Source organism: Pleurodeles waltl, chromosome 11, assembly GCF_031143425.1.
Source record: "Pleurodeles waltl isolate 20211129_DDA chromosome 11, aPleWal1.hap1.20221129, whole genome shotgun sequence".
Classification (NCBI taxonomy): Eukaryota; Metazoa; Chordata; class Amphibia; order Caudata; family Salamandridae; genus Pleurodeles; species Pleurodeles waltl.
In genome coordinates, this window is record NC_090450.1 from 696,354,075 (window position 1) to 696,377,117 (window position 23,043).

The window sequence follows — 23,043 nt, forward strand, 5'->3', positions numbered from 1 at the left end:
GTACCGACCCCTGGAGTAAATGTTTACTTACTAAAAACTGAAAAGCTTGTATTTTGGGACATAAGTTATATTTTTTCTCAAAAATGTCAAGCGAAGGGCAACACTATGACCAATCTCGCAGGATCAGCGGGCCCTGGCAAAGAGGCAGTACAGGAGTTACAGATTGTTAAACACTGGGGAAGCAGCTCTGCCCTGCTTCCTAGTGCCAGTTCCCACTCTGGAAGACGCAAACAAGGCTGCTGTATATGCCCTTGGAGGCAAAGTAAATAATCTGGCCATATGTCTCACATAGCAATGCTGGTGCTCACCTGGAAGACTGGGCAAAAGAAGATTAATTCCATACCTGTCTTCTTAAGCCGTTTCCAATACAAATAGCAATGGCTACCATACAATGACTATAGCCTGATCCTGGTACATTTACAGGTGGAGGTCAACAAATAATAAAGATATCACCACTGGGAGAAAAAGAGGCCATATTCGCCAAAATGAGATACAGCTAATATGCATGAGTTGCCGAATATAAGGGTCCCAGTAGCAGTAACAGGCTAATCAGGTGTGGAGCACAATGGCCATGTACAGGTTTAGGAAAGAAACCTCTGTAAAGAAAATGTTAGTAGCCAAAAGGTCAAATTATAATGAAGACCCCACACAACTACACAGCAATCAAATTCTCCTGACAAACAAGGGCGGGGTCCTGGTTGTCCTGAAATCACCAGGACCGACCGCAGCAGTTCCTTGCAGACACCACTTCTGAATTCAGTAAGGTCAGGATTCAAATCTGGTTCTATGGAACTCAAAGGCGACCTTGCCTCCTGGCGCCTAGAGTGGACGACATCAAAAAGATGCTGGGTGAGAAATCAGAGGCGTACCACCAGATGTGGGGGTTATCCTGTTGCGTAGCCATTTTAGTTATAGCTCCATGTACGTTATTTTAACATACTAGGCCGCTGTACACTTTAACCTAGATATATTTTATTCGTACATTGCCGGTGAACGTGTTAGAAGTTTAGTCTCCAACATTCGTAGGAAAACACACATCCTTACGTAGGGACATTTTCTCAGAACATCAGCTGTGTTATTATAAAAACACGTCCTTGACCCTTACACGTTAGAGGGAGATTCCAGCCAGGAAACCATGACTTTATGCTGATTGCTGAATGCCTCGCTACAGATGCTAACGCAGACCGCAGGCCTTTTCTCAGGTATGGGGGTTGATGTCTTCCCAAGGGAACCTGAAAGGCAGAATTAGAGCTTAACATGCTGTGCTCAATTTTAACCTAGATAGTGTCGCGTAGGCTCTCATTATCCTAATGAGGCTACTGGATTTTGAGCGGCAAGATCGTCCACAGTATGGGGGACTAAGTCTGATCCACGGTGGATGACACTTGTCATTCTAAATCCGGGTTTTGCTCCGGCTAACTAGCAGTGCCTCATCTCTCCCGAATGGTAGAGACAATTGGGCAGCCGAGCACATGACATCTTAGTACTTCTCAGGGAAGTAGTGGTCACTCAGGTCACAACCGGTTCTCTCATACACAGTACGGTCTCATATATAAATGACAAAGGCAGTTTGAGTTTTAAAGATTGGTTTAATAAAACAACTGCATTTTAGATAGCAAAACGTGAGCTGCAATAACCAGAACTATACAACACAGTAAAATTAAAATAGTAACGATGAGAGTGAAGCACAAGAATAAGGCTATCGTAGTGCTGCTAGATTATTTTCTCTCTAAGTTATATTTTGAGCACAGCATGTGAAGTTCTAAGCCTGCCTTTCAGGTTCCCCCGGGAGGACATCAACCCTCATACCTGAGCAAAGGCCTGTAATCTGCATCAGCATCTGCAACGGGTCATTCAGCATCTAGTTGTCAGTCCCTGGCTGGAATCTCCCTCTTGACGTTTACTAGGACTCGGAGGTGTTTTTATAACTAACACGCAGATGTTCTAAGAAAATGTCCCTACGTAAGTATGTGTATTTTCTACGAATACTGGAGACTAAACTTCTACCACGTTTACCGGCAATGTACCAGACTGAAGCCTTGACTGAAGCACAGGGCGATCAAGAATGCATTATTTGAGAACACAGTGCCTAACTAAGCTAAACAGTGTGATAGAAGAAATTAAAACAAAACCGTAAAACTGGTTATTGTAAAATAACAGTGCGAAGCTGAATAAAATATATCTAGGGCAAAGTGCATAGCGGCCTAGTATGTTAAACTAACGTGCATGAAGCTATATTAAGAATGGCTACACTACACCCTCCCCTGGTCGGTAGAAAGTGGTTTAAGCCTAAGCTAAAATGCCCTAAGCTAAAATATATTTAAAACCCTACTTAATTTTAACAAGTCAAGAGGACACACAAGCATACTATTTGGCAATTTTAAAAATGAGCATGCGGCCAAAAGCCGAATTCAAAGGAAAATGTCAATTTAGGACAGTTCCAAATCAAGCATCAGTCATGGAAAGCAGGAGATTCTCCACCTCGGCAGATGACAAAACCGGTAAATCCACGCCAAAAACTACCAAGGAGCAGGTGTGTTCCATAGCCCCAGTGTCAACCAAGGCGGCATTCCGTGCACTGCCTATGAACGAGTGAATGGTAACTTCCTCCAGGAAGGGTAGCTCGTAATCAGCTTCTCTGAGCAAACGCAGCCGCAGCGCGCATGTCTGGTAATGAACCCTCAACGAGAACATTAACAGATCAGCATCAATCACTGAGGGGCGTTGCTGTGAGAGACAAACTTCCAGTGCATGTTCAAAAGAGCACCAGCGGCACTGCAACACGGGCTGCACACAATCCAAAACCGGTCTGAATGACAGAGACCAGTCACACTCCAAATACTCCAGGAGTGTTGCTCCAAAATGCTGCATCATACGTTCACGACAGAGCTGCGCTGATGGAAGCGCCTTCATTTGTCCTTGTTGCGGCGGGACAGCCATTGCGGAAAAACAACAGCAACAGCAAAATGCCGGCTAATAAAGCCAAAGTTATTGGAAATCCCCCAAAAATGCTACCGAAAATTGAATGAATAGCCGAAGGTATTAAACCGAATATAGAGGAAAAGGTGTGAACAAAACCAATACCAACAGCTTTGAAAAAATGTGCTAATCCAGCCGTGCTGGACGCATTAAATATACGTCCCACGAGTTCACCAAAGTGTCTCGGAAAGTTCATATTGAACAGGGACTGTATTTCTGCTGATGACCTTGCCACCTGAAGTGCGTAGGTCTCGCGTGCGGATGTAAGGGCCACATGCTTCTGAAATAATAAAGCCTTCAGTCTACTTAACTTGTCAAAATTCACCTTGGAAGTAGCAATGTGAGGCCAGATATCTTCTACCTCCCTACATTTAGTGGGGGAAACAACACGTTCCCGCAGCATGTAATAACCTTAGAGACCGAAACAACATAAACTATTCCGGCCCGCATGCCACAACAGTCTTCACTATTGAGGAGGACGTAGCTGCCATTTGAAAGCACCTGGAACGTGCGTTTAATCAAGGGGACTGGAACTCCCTTCAGATAGCAAGCTAAGTTCGCAACAGAGGCATTACAGGCCCCATGCAAGGACAGCTGCTTACAAATCATTGAATGGCTGACTGAAGTCTCGCATTCACTACCGCTAAGAAAGACCTCTTTCATGCCACTGAGGCATTTGTACGAGAAGGGAAGCTCCCACACTTCATGGATGTAACTATCTCCCAACTTTTCATATCTGCCTACCGGAACATGTTTCAAACAAGAATTGAATTGTAATGTAGAAATAGGCAGATTAATAACATCGTGTATCAACCACTCTGCTGAAGGAATCTCGGCCACAGTAAAAGGCAATCTTTCTATCTTTTCAATGTTAAGCATGACATAAGTCGCCTCCTTTTTAGCCATTAGTTGTTGTCGCGTCAAATTAAAGGAAAAAAATATTTCCTTGGCACTGATGTGCTGCCACGGAACGCGACCCGCCTTCAATGTCTGGAGTGTTCAACCCAACTGCATAATGGACCTGGTCTGACTCTGTCCATGATGTAAAGAAGACATATCAGATCGTATAATGTCTATAGCGTAAGAAACAATGTTGTTAATTGTATATATCCAGTCGGACAAGGTGTGAATCCCATTATCCACAACAGCTAATGCCTTTTTCAGATTTTCCTGATCTATCTGCCTTAACCGGGCTGCAGCCTCTTGTTGGGAAAGTTTCCATATTTCATTGTATACCTCATACAATAAACGCTTGCTACCTGGTATCTTTGGGCCTGATAAAAAATCTTGTAAGTCAGTGTTGTTAGACAGGAGACTGAGATGTGTCTTAACCGCATCTAGTGAGGATGATTTTAGCCACTGTTGGCACAATTTTCCTACACTATATGTTGTAAATATTTCAGCATGTTCTGCTGATATATAGCGAGGGTCTGACCTACTCTTTCGGAAACCTCCCGAAGAGGTGACAAAACGTTGATGACACCCGTTGGTATCTATTGGCCACAATAACCACCCGCCTGGACGTGACAGTGAAGCATTAAACGTACCATTCTGGACTCACTCATTAAGCTCACTAAATGTTGCATTTGTGTACTTTTGCCAGTTATTAAATTTTGCAGGGGCAGGTATACTGGGCATGTTTAATTCTCTAATTGTTGCTAAGCCTAAACAAATTGTCTGTTGGACTGTTTCATTTAAAAAGATCTTTTGAACGGGGATGAGACATGCCCTAAACAATGTTTCTCTACACTTGGTCTGCCAATTTTTTGTTCCCCAAACACTTTTCAAATCAACATTCTTGGACCAATATTCATACCCTTTAATTGATAACCGGGAAACAAAGGAGTCCGAATATATAAATTTCGTGTTGGTCAATAACATATGTTTATCCCTAGTCGGAGTTACCTTAAAATAATATGACTCACCATTTTTTTGATGATGCCCAGAAAAATACGCAAACTTTTCAAAATAAGTTTTGAACTCCCTTGCGAGGGAGTTGGGCAATGTTCCCATTGTGTATAATCAAATATCGTTTTTGGACTGCTCGCTTTATGTATGAAGTGGTGCCCATAATAATTATAGCAAAACATGTCACCATAATTTTCTTTAAACTGGTAAAATCTTCATTTTCATAGACAGTATAATATTGCTATTCTGTCATCATTGAATCAACTGTTTTCACATCCCAATCATAAGATACAATGCCTGGTATAACTATATCGTTCATGGATAACTTAAACACATTCAGTATTTGAATGATTTTAGTAGGACCATATATATCAAACATTACTTTGTCCCACACAATCCCATCAGGAATTGGCACTGCAGAAATGTTCACAAAAGACAAGTCTCTTCAAATCTTATGTGAAGAAAAGTGTGGTTTCAAATCCTCCTCCACCTGTTCAACCGCTGATCTCTGGGGAAGAAAATGACAATGTATTAACAAGAAAAAAGTAATGACAAAACCAATCCAAAGCAGGAAGGCTAGGACAGTCAGGGAAAGCTATACATAGTTCCATGGAAAAACGAAGTGTGTTTCTTTAAGCCAATGTATCAGCTTACGTGTACCTGACAGGTCAGCAGTCAAAGAGGCAACTGAGTCCGATAGACCGTCGTTGTAGTCGGCAAAGTAACCAGAGGCAGTTCGTGCAAAAGGCGTTGCCGTAGTCAATGGAGGAGTTGGTGTTTCCTGTGGTGGTACACAGTAGACAGCCCAATGCGTCTGGCTTGTAGTCATAGTGACTTGATCAAATATTTCTAAGTTGCTTGTTGTTAGTAGAACTAATGCAAGATCGTCATCATCCACCCTCCCCAAGGTCGGAGAGGCATCAATGTTGGTATAAACAACGTGAAGCTGAACTTCTTCTCCAGTAGTGAGAGGGATTCGGGAACTACTGGACGTTCCTCTTGGTCGGCTGTGTAGAATCGGCCACATGTTGTAGCTTGACATTGTCAATGGAAACAAAGCGATTTTCTTTGGCATCTGGCAACGGTGGTAGAATAACAGTTCTGGTACCGTGTATCCCCAACACAGGGACTGGTGCTCGATAAGAAGGGCCAAATTCTTTTTTTCACTGTGACCTTTTCACGCACAAGATCCCCAACTCTGGGAATCCAGCCAGTAGGTGTTACTGGCACATCCTTAATTCGTGTGGCGGCAGCACTTTTAGAAGAGTTATCTTCATGGAACTGCTGTAATTTCTGTAAAACAGTGACACAATCATGTATGTCAAAAGGTGTTTCCGCTGCCTCCACACCAGGACCATCAAGATCCGGAACTAACATTTGTGTTCCGAACAGGCACTCATATGAAGTATGACCCCCCCAGGGATCTTCTAGGCAGGTTATTTAGTGCTCTCTGAACTCCATACAGGTGGGTTAGCCAACTACGACCCGTACCTAAGACTGTGGCCGTTAAGGATTGCTTTAAATTGTGGTTTAATCGCTCCATGACAGAATTTCCCTCGGGATGAAATGGAGACGAGTACTGGAGCTGGACCTCCAACGAAGCCATGGTGTCCCTGAATGCCCTTGAGGCAAAAGCAGGGCCCTGGTCCGAATGGAATGCCGCAACTGCATATGAACCGACAAAGACTTGCAAATCTTTAATAACAGTCTGAGAATCAGCCGAGCGTTGTGGCCACACCCACAAAAATCTGGAGCAAGAATCAACAGCGACTAATATATATTTTTATATATCAGGTGTTAATGGACCGCAATGATCCAAGTACACACATTGTAATGGTCTATTTGAGATTAAGAGGGGTGTCTGCGGCGGGCGCTTAGCCTTGGAAACTTTAATTTGTTGACAGATGTCACAACAAAGGACATACTGCTTAGTCTCTTTATAGAGACCAGGCCACCAATACCGGGCCTGCAATAGTGAAATTGTAGCCGCCACGCCAGCATATGTAGATGCCACCCCTTCATGCGCTGCTTTAATCAATTGTGGTCTTACATCTTTATTGGGGATGTTGCGTACGCCTACGCCTGGAATTTTAACTTCAGCATTCAGCATACTTCCCATCAAGGATTGATATTTATTAGGAAATCCTTTAGGATAAGGCGTACCATCAACCGTAGCTTTTATGGCAGCCATAATGTCTGTGTCTGGTTTGGAACTCGAATGAGTCACTGCAGCTACAGTGGCGACTGACACTGCCGACATTGCGGCTTCATCAGCCAAAGTATTTCCAGCAACGTGTATTCCAACGCACTGGTGTCCAAGTGTATGTACAACATGGACTTTGGGTAGCGTCTCTTTCAGGTCTGCTACCTTCCCCCACAGGAGTCTGTGTTTTATGGTGTTGCCTGTTGAATCTCTGAACCCATTCAAGCGCCAGTAATGCAGGTATTCATTAAAAGACCGGACGCAATAATATGAATCACAAACAATCAGGGTGTCGGATCCGTATTTTCTAGTGCCATTAGTAGAGCTTTTAGCTCAGCCAATTGTGCTGTACAATCCCCTAAAGTCTGTGTATAGGTATGTTGGGGACAGAATTTCTCCCCCTCCATATAGCCGCTCACGACCGCACATGCAGCAGAATATTGATGTTTAGTTCCAATCGCTGGTTGCGCAGAGCCATCGGTGTACATGACTACATGATATTGATCAATAGGCAAGGTGTCAGCAGGAACTGGATATTCTACTTCATGTTGTAGAAATTCTTGAGTTTGTAACTTTGGGTTGAAAATGTAGTCTACATCAGTGGCTGTTAAAGACGTAGCCCATTGTATCCATCGTGAATGAAGTGCTTTTGTGTTCAGGACGCTAGCTTTTGTAACAGCCTCTAGGGCCGGAATAGGAGAAATGACAATAATGCGTTTTTCTTGGGCAAGAGGTCTTTCTTTAATAACAGCCATCTGCACAGCAGTGAGAATTTTCTCACTGGGTGCAAAGCGTTGTTCAGCAGTGGAATACAGGTGTGATTTGTATGCTATCAGGATTGTCTCACCTTCATTAAATGTGACATAAGTAAAACCGATGGCCCCAGCTATTACCCTGATGACCAAATGTGTCTTATTGTCCTGTGTGTGTAAATGTTTTGCTGCTAGCATATCTGCCTGTAAATTGTGAAGAGTATGTGTATGTTCAATTGTCCAGAATTTACTTGTAAAATCAGGACGTATTAACTCATATAAAGATTTTATGCATGTAGCATAATCAGGAATGTATGTTCTGCCAAAATTTAGAAAGCCCAACAATGATTGTAGTTTTTTAATCGTATTTGGTGGTTGCAGTTGTGCAAATTTTTCAAAAAATAGTGGCGCTAGGCTCTTCCCTTCATTCGACAGCTCATATACCAGGAACAGCACGCAGAGGAAGGCAATTTTTGACTTTTTGAAGTTACATTTGTAGCCGAGTTCGGCAAACCCTACCACAATGCGGGCTACCCGTCTTAAATGTTGTAGTAACTCGTCATCTGTGAGATATATATCGTCCACATATGACAAAGCTTCAGGGTCTATCTTGTGTAAAATAGCAGTCACACGAGCTGCAAACACTCCTGGGCTGTTCTTATACCCCTGAGGCAAACAACAGAATTGTTTCTGGGAGCCTAGTGCGCTAAAGCTTGTTAAGTCTCTGCTTTCAGGTGCTATATTCTGGCAGAAGAACCCATTAGAGATATCCAAAGTCGTTTTATATTTTTTCCGCACAATGTTGCTTATTAGTGCAGTGCTATGTGAGTTTTGTATAGCATATGTACGTGTATGTCTGTTTAAATGTCTGTAGTCTAAGACTATTCTGTTTGAATGGTCTGGCTTACCTACAGGGAATAAGGGGTTATTCATCGGTGAGACACGGGGTTCAATCACACCCTGGTATTCTAATTGTGTAAGTATCTCTCTCACCGGTGCCCTTGCTTCATGTTTTATTGGATACTGCGGTTGTGGCTGAGGTTCACTTTTAATGGGAATGACGTGGTATGGAGAATCCCTATCCTACCCTACGTGATTTCTATATTACGTAGGTGCTTGTGCTAGAGCCCATTCTATAGAATAGGACTCAGCAAGCTTCTCTGGAACAAGGGGCGAGAAGGAAGGTTTAATAACCTCTTCTCCATATGGGCAGGTGCGGACAAAATCAGGTGGCCAATCTTGTTCGGCCAACAAAATGTCATATATTTTTACCACACAGTCACAAAAGATTGCGTGTATGGTGCATTCAATGTCTCCTTCCAACTGTAGAGTTACTCTATACACCCTATCGGGTTTGGAGACACGCATGTCTGCTGTTTCTACTTGTATAAAGTCATCAGTTGCTTTCACCTACAGATGCTCTAGAAGATTCCGGCGAACTATTGTGACCTCTGCCGCGTTGTCTAGCAGTGCTAAAGGCCAGTTCATGTTCTTCAAGAGAACCCTCTTCCTGAGTGACATGTCTGACTGAGACAGCTGCCACTTTTGTCTTTTTAAATTGTTGTTTTTGTTGTACTGGTTTCTCTTCCTTCTTAACAGAAACCTCCGAAGAGCGTTGTGATTCCTGTCTCGGTTTCATGTACTTTGTTCTCCATTCTGATCGCCCACCTCTCTCATTTCTCTTTTCCGATGAGTCCTGAAAGGAACGAGATTGGCGTGTATCTGTATATTGATATATCATCACCTACATGCCAGGTACCCCCCTATGGTATTCCCTTTGGAATGAGTGTGACTACAAGGGAAACCCCCCCCCGGCACTAGCCAGACCAGAGGCAAATCGCCCCCAACTACGGGCCATTTTAGACCTACCCCACCGTGAACTACCTGTTCAGGTAGGCCCTATACTGTATATATTTTTCACTTTGAGCACCTCACTTATTGCGTGTGCTCCGACCCTGACGAATGCCCCTGACCAACCAGCACTTAGTGAGGGCAGAAACATGTTAGTCATACGTATTCCTTTTTAGACTCTAAGAGACATTATCCTCTAATGAGCCTTCTGTTCCCCTATGTTCTTAACCTTACCAGCATACACCCCCATTAAAACTAGCAGTAGCAATTGGTAACTTGCTTGGTAATTTTATTTCTCACCCCATCTGGATCTCTGTAATTATCCAGTAAGTCTAATTTCAGCACTCCCTCTGGTTCTTTTAACCAAGAGGTTGAGTCCGCCCAAGTAGTATCATCTTACTTGGGTGGGGCTAGGTGGTCAAATGATGAAGCAAGACACTATTATGTGTGTGAGACCACCTACTCCGTAAGGGAACTCCCCCTTCCACTTGTAGAACTACATAGCACCCCCCTACGTGGATACTTTCCCACCATGACTTCCCCACTTCAGAGTCTTAAGCGACTCCAACACGGTGCACTGGGTTAATCGACCTAGGCCCACCCTCAGTTCCTACTACCCCACACCTTTAGTGATGATACAGTTTCCTTTGGGAGTTGGTGTGGGTTAGCAACACTCCCAGTGCTCTCCTTTTGTGTGTTATCAGTATATTGATATCCATCAGGCGTTTTTATATTCTCTCTATTCCTGAGATTATATCTATTCTGTGGGGTCTCCACTCATGGAGATTCTCCCCTTTCTTTTTTAGGTATTTGTTGTTTTTCTCCCAGCATTTCTTATTACCCTCAGGTTGTTGTTTAATATTGTCTTTATTATTTTTACCCTGAAATTGGTGTTTTTGTGGTCTACCCCCAAGGCTATCTCGACCGATACTGGAATATGTTTCCGCTATTATTTTAGGCAGTTCTCGCTCCTGATCTTGTTGCAGGACGTCACGGAGACGCATGCGCACTGCAAGTGCAACTGCTTCCCCTTTAAGTTTACTTAGGATAATTGAAGAAACTGTGGCAAAGTTGCCCATCAGTTGCATTCTCAAATCTAGGGCCGGAGCAGCCCGTATTAATCTTGAATTTGTTTAAGCACTTCCGGTAGGTTGGCTAGCGTCGGTGTACCGTGTGCCGTTGTATAGAGCGCAGCAAATACCGTGCCCCATGTATTATAGTGTTCAACTGTAGGAACCATCCCAAAAGGCAAGCACATAGTTAATATTCTATGTTTATCCTGAGGTCCCATATGGGGAAATACTGCCTCCAGCGTATTAATTTTTTGTGCTAGCCAAAACTGAGTCTCCTCTCGTTTGGCTGGGACTTTACCCATAATAAAGTGAACAGTCACCGGATTTATACCTGGTGTTACTGCATGATGTTGTGCTGGAGCAGCACGCGCTGGGTTTGTATTTAGTGTCTGCATCACAAATTTTACTAATCGTCTGTATATCGCTTTTAACTCAATATATAAGCGTCGAACCTCAGCTACCGCCATATTCGCAGCCGCAGGATGAGGTGTATATGCGGCCAATAAAGGCCAGGAGGACCATCATTACTTAGTGGACCTAACCATACTGGTAATATTGTATGGGGTAGGGCGCCATCAAGCTAATTATTATGTTCTTGATAAGATAGAGGTAACTCTAAATATGCGTACGCCCTGTATTGCCCAGGCGCGTTCACTAATGTATGAAATGTATTTGTGTTCCCATCAACTGCTTGAAATGTGAACCAAGAGTAAAAACGTTCTGTTCTATAGGCTGCATGGGCGTCCACCACAAATGTGACTGGACCACCCAGGGCTGTAAGGCCATGTGCTAGCAAATGTGCTGTGAGCGGTTGTCTCATGTTAAGAGCTATTTGTACAACCAGGGGATTCTCCATTATAAAAGCACTAAGAGTTCAGAGGAGGCACACCAAGATGGGGTTCTTTCCTTTTAAGGTTCAAGCTTGAACAACCACCAGCTGAAAAATAGGATTACCTATACAGCGGTGGTGGAAATCCTCAGTACCACGGACGTCTCTGTATACGGAACTGAGGGGTCATTATATAAAAATGAGACCTAGATATGCCGGTGGACCTGAAAATTAGAGCCTGACCAAACGTTGGCAGCGCCATGTCGCGTAGGCTCTCATTATCCTAATGAGACTACTGGATTTTGAGTGGCAAGATCGTTCACAGTGTGGGGGACTAAGTCTGATCCACGGTGGATGACACTTGTCACTCTAAATCCGGGTTTTGCTCCGGCTAACTAGCAGTGCCTCATCTCTCCTGAATGGTAGAGACAATTGGGCAGCCGAGCGCATGACATCTTAGTACTTCTCAGGGAAGTAGTGGTCACTCTGGTCACAACCGGTTCTCTCATACACAGTACGGTCTCATATATAAATGACAAAGGCACTTTGAGTTTTAAAGATTGGTTTAATAAAACAACTGCATTTTAGATAGCAAAGCGTGAGCTGCAATAACCAGAACTATACAACACAGTAAAATTAAAATAGTAACAATGAGAGTGAGGCTATCATAGTGCCGCTAGATTATTTTCTCTCTAAGTTATATTTCGAGCACAGCATGTGAAGCTCTAAGCCTGTCTTTCAGGTTCCCCCGGGAGGACATCAACCCTCATACCTGAGCAAAGGCATGTAATCTCCATCAGCATCTGCAACGGGGCATTCAGCATCTAGTTTTCGGTCCCTGGCTGGAATCTCCCTCTTGACATATACTAGGACTAGGAAGTGTTTTTATAACTAACACGCAGATGTTCTAAGAAAATGTGCCTTCGTAAGGATGTGTATTTTCCACGAATACTGGAGACTAAACTTCTACCACGTTTACCGGCAATGTACCAGACTGTAGCCTTGACTGAAGCACAGGGCGATAAAGAATGCATTATTTGAGAACACAGTGCTGAACTAAGCTAAACAGTGTGATAGAAGAAATTAAAACAAGACAGTAAAACTGCTTATTGTAAAATAACAGTGCGAAGCTGAATAAAATATATCTAGGGAAAAGTGCACAGCGGCCTAGTATGTTAAACTAACGTGCATGAAGCTATATTAAAAATGGCTACACTACAATAGGAAATAGTCCATTGATCATAGTGACCATATGATAGTGTTGGTTTTATGCTTCACTCTTCTCGTCACAATTTTAATACTGTCATGTTGTGTTGTCCTGGTTATTGCAGCTCATGCTTTGCTATCTAAGATGCAGTTTTTAATTAAACTCATTATTGAAACATATACTGCTTCTGTTTGTCATTTATATATGAGACTGAATTGTAAATGAGAGAAAAGGATGAGACCTGAGTGACCACGACTTCCCTGAGAAGCCACATATATCATGCGCTCAGCTGCCCCAATCATCCCTATCCTTGGGTAGAGATGAGGCACTGCTAGCTAGCCGGAGCAAAACCCGGATTGGAGCGACAGGTGTCACCAGCAGTTGGTTAGACTTAGTCTCCCAAACCTTGGCGATTCTGCTGCTCAAAATCCGGTAGTCTCATTAGAATAATGAGAGCCTACGCGACAATCCAGTTACTGCTAAATCACAATAAGGAATCACAGTTTAAGCAGGAAGACCGTTGTGACTTGTGCTCAATTAGGCTACAAAAATCTGTGAGGTCATAGAAAATGTTGTGGAGCCAGAAAACAATTTCAAGAGAACAGCTGTCCTGCCATGACATCAGTGTAGACTTGAGTATACCACAAAGCTTATATTTGCTGCATTTTTGAAGTGGGGAACCTGGACTTAACAAAAAGTTAGAGAATAGGTCGGAAAAAACAACTTGAGAATTAGGGACCTATCAGCAGGCCCATAGTGGTAGCTATATACTGAATTGTCTGACTTACTAGATTCCATCTAGTAAGCCCGAAGATCCCCCTCTAAGTGAATGTTAGCATGTCTAGGGGTGATGCTGTCCTAGATGTGTTCACAAGGGCCATCTTTGGAAGACAAGGAGAAATGACTCTTGCTAGACCTCAAGAAGACATGTTTGAAGGTCACAGTGTGGAGGATTAACCGGTTCTGTGTCGCAGACGTAATGGTTACGTCCTGCGGCACAGTGCTGCTGTGCCGAGGACGTAACCATTACGTCCTCGGCACACAGCCCAGAGGGAGAGCTCTCACTCCCTCTGTGTGCTTCCCCCCAACCCCCCAAAGGCCGGGATGGAAGGGGAAGCCCTTCCCCTTCCACCCCCACCCCCCCATAATGACGTCAGCGCGTGATCGCGCGCTGACTTCATTATCGGGTGCCCGTCGCACAGGAAGCCATTTGCTTCCTGTGCGGCAAGAAAGGAAGAGGTGAGTTTCTCTTCCCGGTGGGTGGGGGGGTTTGCAGAAAGAGGCACTGGGGGAAAGGAAAGGGTTTTCCTTTCCCCCGGTGTCTCTTTGAGCATTCCTGCTGCCCGATCGCATTGCGATCGGGCAGCAGGGAATGCCCACTAGACACCAGGGATTTTTTTTTTTTAGTTTGTTCGTGTTTTTTCCTGTCGGGGAGCGGCCCCTTGGGCAAGGGTCACTCCCCTTTTGAGGGCAAATAACAACAGCCATTTCTGCCACCCTTGGGGGCAGATTGGCCTACTATTTTAGGCTGATCTGCCCCCAAGGGGGTCAGAAACCACTGGAACGCCAGGGATGTTATTTTTTTTGTGTATTTATGTGGAGGGGTGCCCCCTTGGGCAAGGGGCGCCCCCCCAAGCGGGCATAGAACTGTTGGCCTTTTCTGCCCCCCTTGGGGGCAGATCGGCCTATTTTTTTTAGGTCCCTCTGCCCCCAAGGGGGGCAGAAGCCACTTAGGCACCAGGGATTGTGTGTGTAGTGGACGGGGGGGCGGCGCCTTGGGCAAGGGTCGCTCCTCTTTGGGGGGCATGTCTTTTAGGGCCATTTCTGCCCAGATCAGCCTATTATTTTTTAGGATGATCTGCCCCAAGGGGGGCAGAAACCACTAGAATTCCAGGGATTTTTTTAAATTTGTTTATTTTTGTGGGGGGGGGGCGTCCCCTTGTGCACGGGGTACCCCCCCCAAGGGGGGCATTGACCTGTTGGCCATTTCTGCCCCCCTTGGGGGCAGAAGCCACTTAGACACCAGGGATAGTGTGTGTGTGTGTGTTAGTGGATGGGGGGTGCCCTTGGGCAAGGGTCGCCCCCCCCTTTGGGGGCACATGTACCGAGGCCATTTCTGCACCCCTTGGAGACAGATCGGCCTATTATTTTTAGGCTGATCTGCCCCCAAGGGGGGCAGAAACCACTAGAACGCCAGGGATTTTTTTTTATTAGTTTATTTTTATGGGGGGGCGTCCCCTTGGGCACGTGGCGCCCCCCCAAGGGGGACATTGACCTGTTGGCCATTTCTGCCCTACTTGGGGGCAGATAGGCCTATTTTTCTAGGCCCATCTGCCCCCAAGGGGGGCAGAAGCCACTTAGACACCAGGGATTGTGTGTGTGTGTGTGTTAGTGGATGGGGGGGCCCTTGGGCAAGGGTCGCCCCCCCCCCCTTTGGGGGCACATGTACCAAGGCCATTTCTGCACCCCTTGGAGACAGATCGGCCTATTATTTTTAGGCTGATCTGCCCCCAAGGGGGGCAGAAACCACTAGAACGCCAGGGATTTTTTTAATTTGTTTATTTTTGTGGGGGGCGTCCCCTTGGGCACGGGGCACCCCCCCAAGGGGGTCATTGACCTGTTGGCCATTTCTGCCCCCCTTGGGGGCAGATGGGCCTATTCTTTTAGGCCCATCTGCCCCCAAGGGGGGCAGAAGCCCCTTAGACACCAGGGATAGTGTGTGTGTGTGTGTTAGTGGATGGGGGGGGCCCTTGGGCAAGGGTCAACCCCCCTTTGGGGGCACATGTACCGAGGCCATTTCTGCACCCCTTGGAGACAGATCGGCCTATTATTTTTAGGCTGATCTGCCCCAAGGGGGGCAGAAACCACTAGAACGCCAGGGATTTTTTAAAATTTGTTTATTTTTGTGGGGTGGGGGGGTCCCCTTGGGCACGGGGCGCCCCCCCAAGGGGGGCATTAACCTGTTGGCCCTTTCTGCCCCCCTTGGGGGCAGATGGGCCTATTTTGTTTAGGCCCATCTGCCCCCAAGGGGGGCAGAAGCCACTTAGACACCAGGGATAGTGTGTGTGTGTGTTAGTGGATGGGGACGGGGGGGCCCTTGGGCAAGGGTCGCCCCCCCTTTGGGGGCACATGTACCAAGGCCATTTCTGCACCCCTTGGGGACAGATCGGCCTATTATTTTTAGGCCCATCTGCCCATGGGGGGCAGAAGCCACTTAGGCACCAGGGATAGTGTTGTGTGTGTTTTTTAGGTTTTTTTGTTTGGGGGCTGTCCCCTTGGGCAAGGGTCGGTCCCCATGGGGACACACTACTAAAGGTATTTTCTGCTCTCCTTGGGGCAGATAGGCCTATTTTTTTAGTATGCCCATCTGCCCCTATGGCAGAATCCACTTAGGCACCAATTTCTAAATGTTTGATGGTGGGGTGTTTGTCAACTGATGAAGTATTTGCATTTGTGATAAAAAAAAATTGTCTCCTTTTTGTTCTAGTTCAGAGCTTTTGCTTTATTTGCTGTGGCTCCTTGCGGTTTTGGCGGTGGTTGACCTGCGGTTTGCATAGTTGCATGTTTTAGGTAAGTAAAAATAATTTACTCCTAAGGAGTATTGTTGCCATGCATGAATGACATGTTTGTAGGGGGTGTACTAAATGCGGGATTGTGTGTGAAATTGTCCTTAGATTTGTGCACAATGATATTTGTTTTGTCTTATTTCTAATTTGCTTTTCTTTCTTTCTTTTTAGTGGGATATCATTGGTGATTGCTGTGTCTGTGGAGAGTACTTGCTGGTGAATCAAGCTTTTTCAGGCAAGTGAGCGGTATAGTTTTTGAGTTTATAACTCTTACTAATAAAGCTACACTTTGTTATTTATCTTACACAGTGCTGGTTGTTGGTGGTGAATTTGTCCAGTTAATTGTAGTAGGAAAGATCCTGGCTAGCCGCAGGATGACCGCTTAGCAGGTGGTTGGTATGCTTTTTGAGTCATTGTCTTATCATGATTATGAGACGGACTCTGCATCTGAGGCAGAGGAGGAAGTGAGGGATTCTGGCAGTGATGTTTCTGTTGGAGAGGAATCTTCTGATGAGGAAGCCACACTCAGTGCAGATGAAGGGTCTGTTTTAGAGGAGGACACTGATGTGCCATTAGTGCAGGAACCTGGGGCTGAAAGGTTTCCCGTTATAAGACCTGATCTCTGGGTTGCCCCAAACATGGAGCAGCCAGAGTTGCATGCCTTTACTGGTCTCTAGGGGTGTAGCGCCAATACAGATAACTTTTTGCCTGTCAATTGCTTTGAGTTATTCATGGATGATGTGTTTTTGGAAGAGATTGTTGAGCAGACTAATTTGTATGCGCCGCAGCATTTGAGGGACAACGCTACTAGACTTAGGCCACACTCTAGAGCTGCCCAGTGGAATCCCACAAATTTGGAGGAGATAAAAAAGTTTTTGGGTTTGACTTTTTTGATGGGGTTGATAAGGAAGCCGTCACTGGCTTCTTATTGGTCTACTAGTCCCTTGATGGCAACAGCTATATTTCCTGCGACCATGAGTCGTAATCGGTATTTGCTTCTTCTTAGGATGCTGCATTTTGTTGACAATGCATTAGCCTTGCCACGGGATCACCTAGATTCTGACCGTCTTTTTAAGATTAGGCCTGTCCTTGATCATTTTGTAGATCGGTTTTCGGAGGTCTATGTTCCAGGCAAAGAGATAAGCGTGGACGAGTCTTTGGTCCTCTTCAAGGGTCGTTTGGTTTTTAGGCAGTACATTCCTAGCAAAAGGGCACAATACGGAATTAAATTGTATACACTGTCTGAAAGTAGTACAGGATATGTGTATAGTTTCTGTGTCTACACTGGTAAGGATTTCAATATTGACCCCCCTGGTTGTCCTCCCACTTTTGGAGCCACTGAGAAAATTGTGTGGGATCTTGGTAGACGACTGTTCAACAAAGGTCACCATTTGTATGTAGATAACTTCTACACTGGAGTGCAGTTGTTCAAGGAATTGTTTAAAGTGGACACTGTTGCTTGTGGCACAATTCGTTGTAACCGGAAAGGCTATCCAAGGGAGCTTGTTTGTAAGAAACTTGAGAGGGGACAGTGCTGTGCCTTGCGGAATGATGAGCTGCTAGCTTTGAAATTTTCAGACAAGAGGGATGTCTACATGCTAAGTACCATCCATGATGAGAGTACTTCCCCCGTGACTGTTTGGGGCCAGGTTGCTGAAGTGCGCAAACCTGTGTGCATTTTAGATTATAATAAGCACATGGGAGGTGTAGATAGAGTTGATCAGAGGTTGGAACCTTATACTGCTATTCGTAAGTCTTAAGTTTGGTATAAGACGTTAGCAATTCACCTCTTCCACTTAGCAACCTTTAATGCTTTTATTGTGTTTATGGATAGGTCTCCAGAGTCAAAGATGACATTTGTGAAATTTCAGGAGTCAGTGATAGGGAGCCTTATTATGGTGGAACAGGCCAGAGTTCCTAGAGAAGCAGTGGTGGAGGATGTGGCTAGATTGAAAGATCGCCACTTTGCTGAGCACATTCCTCCCACACCCAAAAAAGACTTTCCAGCTAAGAAATGTAGAGGGTGTTTTCGAAGAGGTATCCGGAGGGAGACTCAAATGTACTGCCCAGATTGTCCTTCAAAGCCTGGGCTGTGTGTGGGTGGTTGTTTTAAGAATTACCACACCCAGAAGAATTTCTGGGAACAGCCATGAGTGTAAACTCATGTCTGTTTTGTATTTTCATGTGTTCTGTTTCATGGTTAGCATTTCTGTCATGTACTTAGAGCTTTTGTGTTTATAGTTTTGTAATGCTTTCTACTTAGTTAGGGGTTCCTCTGTTTAAAAAAAAAAAATGATGCCATTGTGTGTGGAGTGGGGCTTGGCTGAGGGTGTACATAGAGTACATATTGACTTGCTGTTGGCTACTGCAACACACTGCCAGCCAAACACCAGTCCACACACTCCCATCAGCTGGTGTGATTATTGTATCAGGCATGTGGGCGTATGTAAGTGATGGGCCCTTGAGTGGCGCTGTTTGTCGATGTGAGTGTTGTAATGTGCTGGGCCCGTGGCTAGCGGTGTGAATGGTCTTGTGCGTGTCATGTATGAAAGGTGTGTGAATGGACTATAAAGCGGTTGCTGCCTTGTCGCAGCTTTACAGCTCACGAGCTGTGAGTCATTGGTTCAGTGTTTTGCCTTTCAGTTATTAACAGTGCATTTCATTTTTGTGAAATCTCTTGTTAATAAAATTTGATCCACTGAACCATCACTCACCCTCGTGCCAAATCCAACCAGTATGTGTGGTAAAAATGACAAAACCTGCTCCGCTGTAATCAGGCGTTGCAGCACACCTGTGACACGCTAGGTGCCTCGGGTGGGACCCCGATGATGAAGCATGCCACCAACTTGGTTGGTGGGTGAGGGGTCTTTTTCACATAACCTAAGTGTGTTTCTTTTCACAATTTTAGTGTTTGGCACATCACAGACGTATGTGGACACATCAAAATGATATATTACAAAACTACCTGTGTTGGGGGGGGGCACCTACAGTATGTTTTTGGTCCTGGGTGCGTCCTTCATCTAGGGAAACCTACCAAACCCAGACATTTTTTTAAACTCGACACCCCAAGGAGTCCAGGGAGGTGTGGCTTGCGTGGATCCCCCAACATTTTCTTACCCAGACTCCTCTGTAAACCTCAAAATATGCTTAAAAAAGCATATTTTCCTGACTATTCTTAGTAGGATCACCGCTCCAGCACAAAATTCCTACTCCCCAGTGTTCCCCTCAGTCTCACAAGTAAAATGACACCTCACTTATGTGGGTCCCCAAAGCAGAGTCAGACTAAAGATGTATAAAAGAAGAATATGTCCTTATGAACTTGCTGTGCTATCCCCTCTATCTCTACAAGTGTTGGGCCTTATTCTGTTGCAGGCACTTGGCCCACCCACACAAGTGAGGTATCATTTTTACCGGGAGACTTAGGGGAACGCTGGGTGGAAGGAAATTTGTGGCTCCTCTCAGATTCCAGAACTTTCTGTCACCGAAATGTGAGGAAAATGTGTTTTTTTAGCCAGATTTTGAGGTTTGCAAAGGATTCTGGGTAACAGAACCTGGTCAGAGCCCCACAAGTCACCCCATCTTGGATTCCCCTAGGTCTCTAGTTTTAAAAAATGCACAGGTTTGGTAGGTTTCCCTAGGTGCAGGCTGAGCTAGAGGCCAAAGTACACAAGTGGGCTGAAAACTGTGATGTGTCCACGTTGTGTTTTGGGCCATTTCCTTTCGTGGGCGCTAGGCCTACCCACACAAGTGAGGTACCATTTTTATCTGGAGACTTGGGGGAACGCTGGGTGGAAGGAAATTTGTGGCTCCTCTCAGATTCCAGAACTTTCTGTCACCGAAATGACAGGAAAAAGTGTTTTTTTAGCCACATTTTGAGGTTTGCAGAGGAGTCTGGGTAACAGAACCTGGTCAGAGCCCCACAAGTCACCCCATCTTGGATTCCCCTAGGTCTCTAGTTTTCAAAAATGCACAGGTTTGGTAGGTTTCCCTAGGTGCCGGCTGAGTTAGAGGCCAAAATCTACAGGTAGGCACTTTGCAAAAAACAGCTCTGTTTTCTGTGAAAAAATGTGGTGTGTCCACGTTGTGTTTTGGGGCATATCCTGTCGCAGGCGCTAGGCCTACCCACACAAGTGAGGTACCATTTTTATCGGGAGACTTGGGGGAACGCTGGGTGGAAGGAAATTTGTGTCTCCTCTCAGATTCCAGAACTTTCTGTCACTGAAATGACAGGAAAAAGTGTTTTTTTAGCCACATTTTGAGGTTTGCAGAGGAGTCTAGATAACAGAACCTGGTCAGAGCCCCACAAGTCACCCCATCCTGGATTCCCCTAGGTCTCTAGTTTTTAAAAATGCACAGGTTTGGTAGGTTTCCCTAGGTGCCGGCTGAGCTAGAGGCCAAAATCTACAGGTAGGCACTTTGCAAAAAACAGCTCTGTTTTCTGTGAAAAAATATGGTGTGTCCACGTTGTGTTTTGGGGCATATCCTGTCGCAGGCGCTAGGCCTACCCACACAAGTGAGGTACCATTGTTATCGGGAGACTTGGGGGAACGCTGGGTGGAAGGAAATTTGTGGCTCCTCTCAGATTCCAGAACTTTCTGTCACCGAAATGACAGGAAAAAGTGTGTTTTTAGCCAACTTTTGAGGTTTGCAGAGGAGTCTAGGTAACAGAACCTGGTCAGAGCCCCACAAGTCACCCCATCCTGGATTCCCCTAGGTCTCTAGTTTTTAAAAATGCACAGGTTTGGTAGGTTTCCCTAGGTGCCGGCTGAGCTAGAGGCCAAAATCTACAGGTAGGCACTTTGCAAAAAACAGCTCTGTTTTCTGTGAAAAAATGTGATGTGTCCACGTTGTGTTTTGGGGCATATCCTGTCGCAGGCGCTAGGCCTACCCACACAAGTGAGGTACCAATTTTATCGGAAGACTTGGGGGAACGCTGGGTGGAAGGAAATTTGTGGCTCCTCTCAGATTCCAGAACTTTCTGTCACTGAAATGACAGGAAAAAGTTTTTTTTTAGCCAACTTTTGAGGTTTGCAAAGGATTCTGGGTAACAGAACCTGGTCAGAACCCCACAAGTCTCCCCATCTTGGATTCCCCTAGGTCTCTAGTTTTCAAAAATGCACAGGTTTGGTAGGTTGTCCTATGTGCAGGCTGAGCTAGAGGCCAAAATCTACAGGTAGGCACTTTGCAAAAAACAGCTCTGTTTTCCTGTGAAAAAATGTGATGTGTCCACGTTGTGTTTTGGGGCATATCCTGTCGCGGGCGCTAGGCCTACCCACACAAGTGAGGTACCATTTTTATCGGGAGACTTGGGGGAACGCTGGGTGGAAGGACATTTGTGGCTACTTTGAGATTCCAGAACTTTCTGTCACCGAAATGACAGGAAAAAGTATTTTTTTAGCCAAATATTGAGGTTTGCAAAGGAGTCTGGGTAACAGAACCTGGTCAGAGCCCCACAAATCACCCCATCTTGGATTCCCCTAGGTCTCTAGTTTACAAAAATGCACAGGTTTGTTAGGTTTCCCTAGGTGCCGGCTGAGCTAGAGGCCAAAATCTACAGGTAGGCACTTTGCAAAAAACAGCTCTGTTTTCTGTGAAAAAATGTGATGTGTCCACGTTGTGTTTTGGGGCATATCCTGTCGCAGGCGCTAGGCCTACCCACACAAGTGAGGTACCAATTTTATCGGAAGACTTGGGGGAACGCTGGGTGGAAGGAAATTTGTGGCTCCTCTCAGATTCCAGAACTTTCTGTCACTGAAATGACAGGAAAAAGTTTTTTTTTAGCCAACTTTTGAGGTTTGCAAAGGATTCTGGGTAACAGAACCTGGTCAGAACCCCACAAGTCTCCCCATCTTGGATTCCCCTAGGTCTCTAGTTTTCAAAAATGCACAGGTTTGGTAGGTTGTCCTATGTGCAGGCTGAGCTAGAGGCCAAAATCTACAGGTAGGCACTTTGCAAAAAACAGCTCTGTTTTCCTGTGAAAAAATGTGATGTGTCCACGTTGTGTTTTGGGGCATATCCTGTCGCGGGCGCTAGGCCTACCCACACAAGTGAGGTACCATTTTTATCGGGAGACTTGGGGGAACGCTGGGTGGAAGGACATTTGTGGCTACTTTGAGATTCCAGAACTTTCTGTCACCGAAATGACAGGAAAAAGTATTTTTTTAGCCAAATATTGAGGTTTGCAAAGGAGTCTGGGTAACAGAACCTGGTCAGAGCCCCACAAATCACCCCATCTTGGATTCCCCTAGGTCTCTAGTTTACAAAAATGCACAGGTTTGTTAGGTTTCCCTAGGTGCCGGCTGAGCTAGAGGCCAAAATCTACAAGTAGGCACTTTGCAAAAAACAGCTCTGTTTTCTGTCAAAAATGGAATGTGTCCACGTTGGGCTTTGGGGCATTTCCTGTCGAGGGCGCTAGGCCTACCAACACAAGTGAGGTACCATTTTTATCGGGAGACTTGGGGGAACACTGGGTGGAAGGAAATGTGTGGCTCCTCTCAGATTCCAGGACTTTCTGTCACCGAAATGTGAGGAAAATTTGCTTTTTTTACCAAATGTTGAGATTTGCAAAGGGTTCTGGGTAACAGAACCTGGTCAGAGCCCCACAAGTCTCCCCATCTTGGATTCCCCTAGGTCTCTAGTTTTAAAAAATGCACAGGTTTGGTAGGTTTCGCAAGG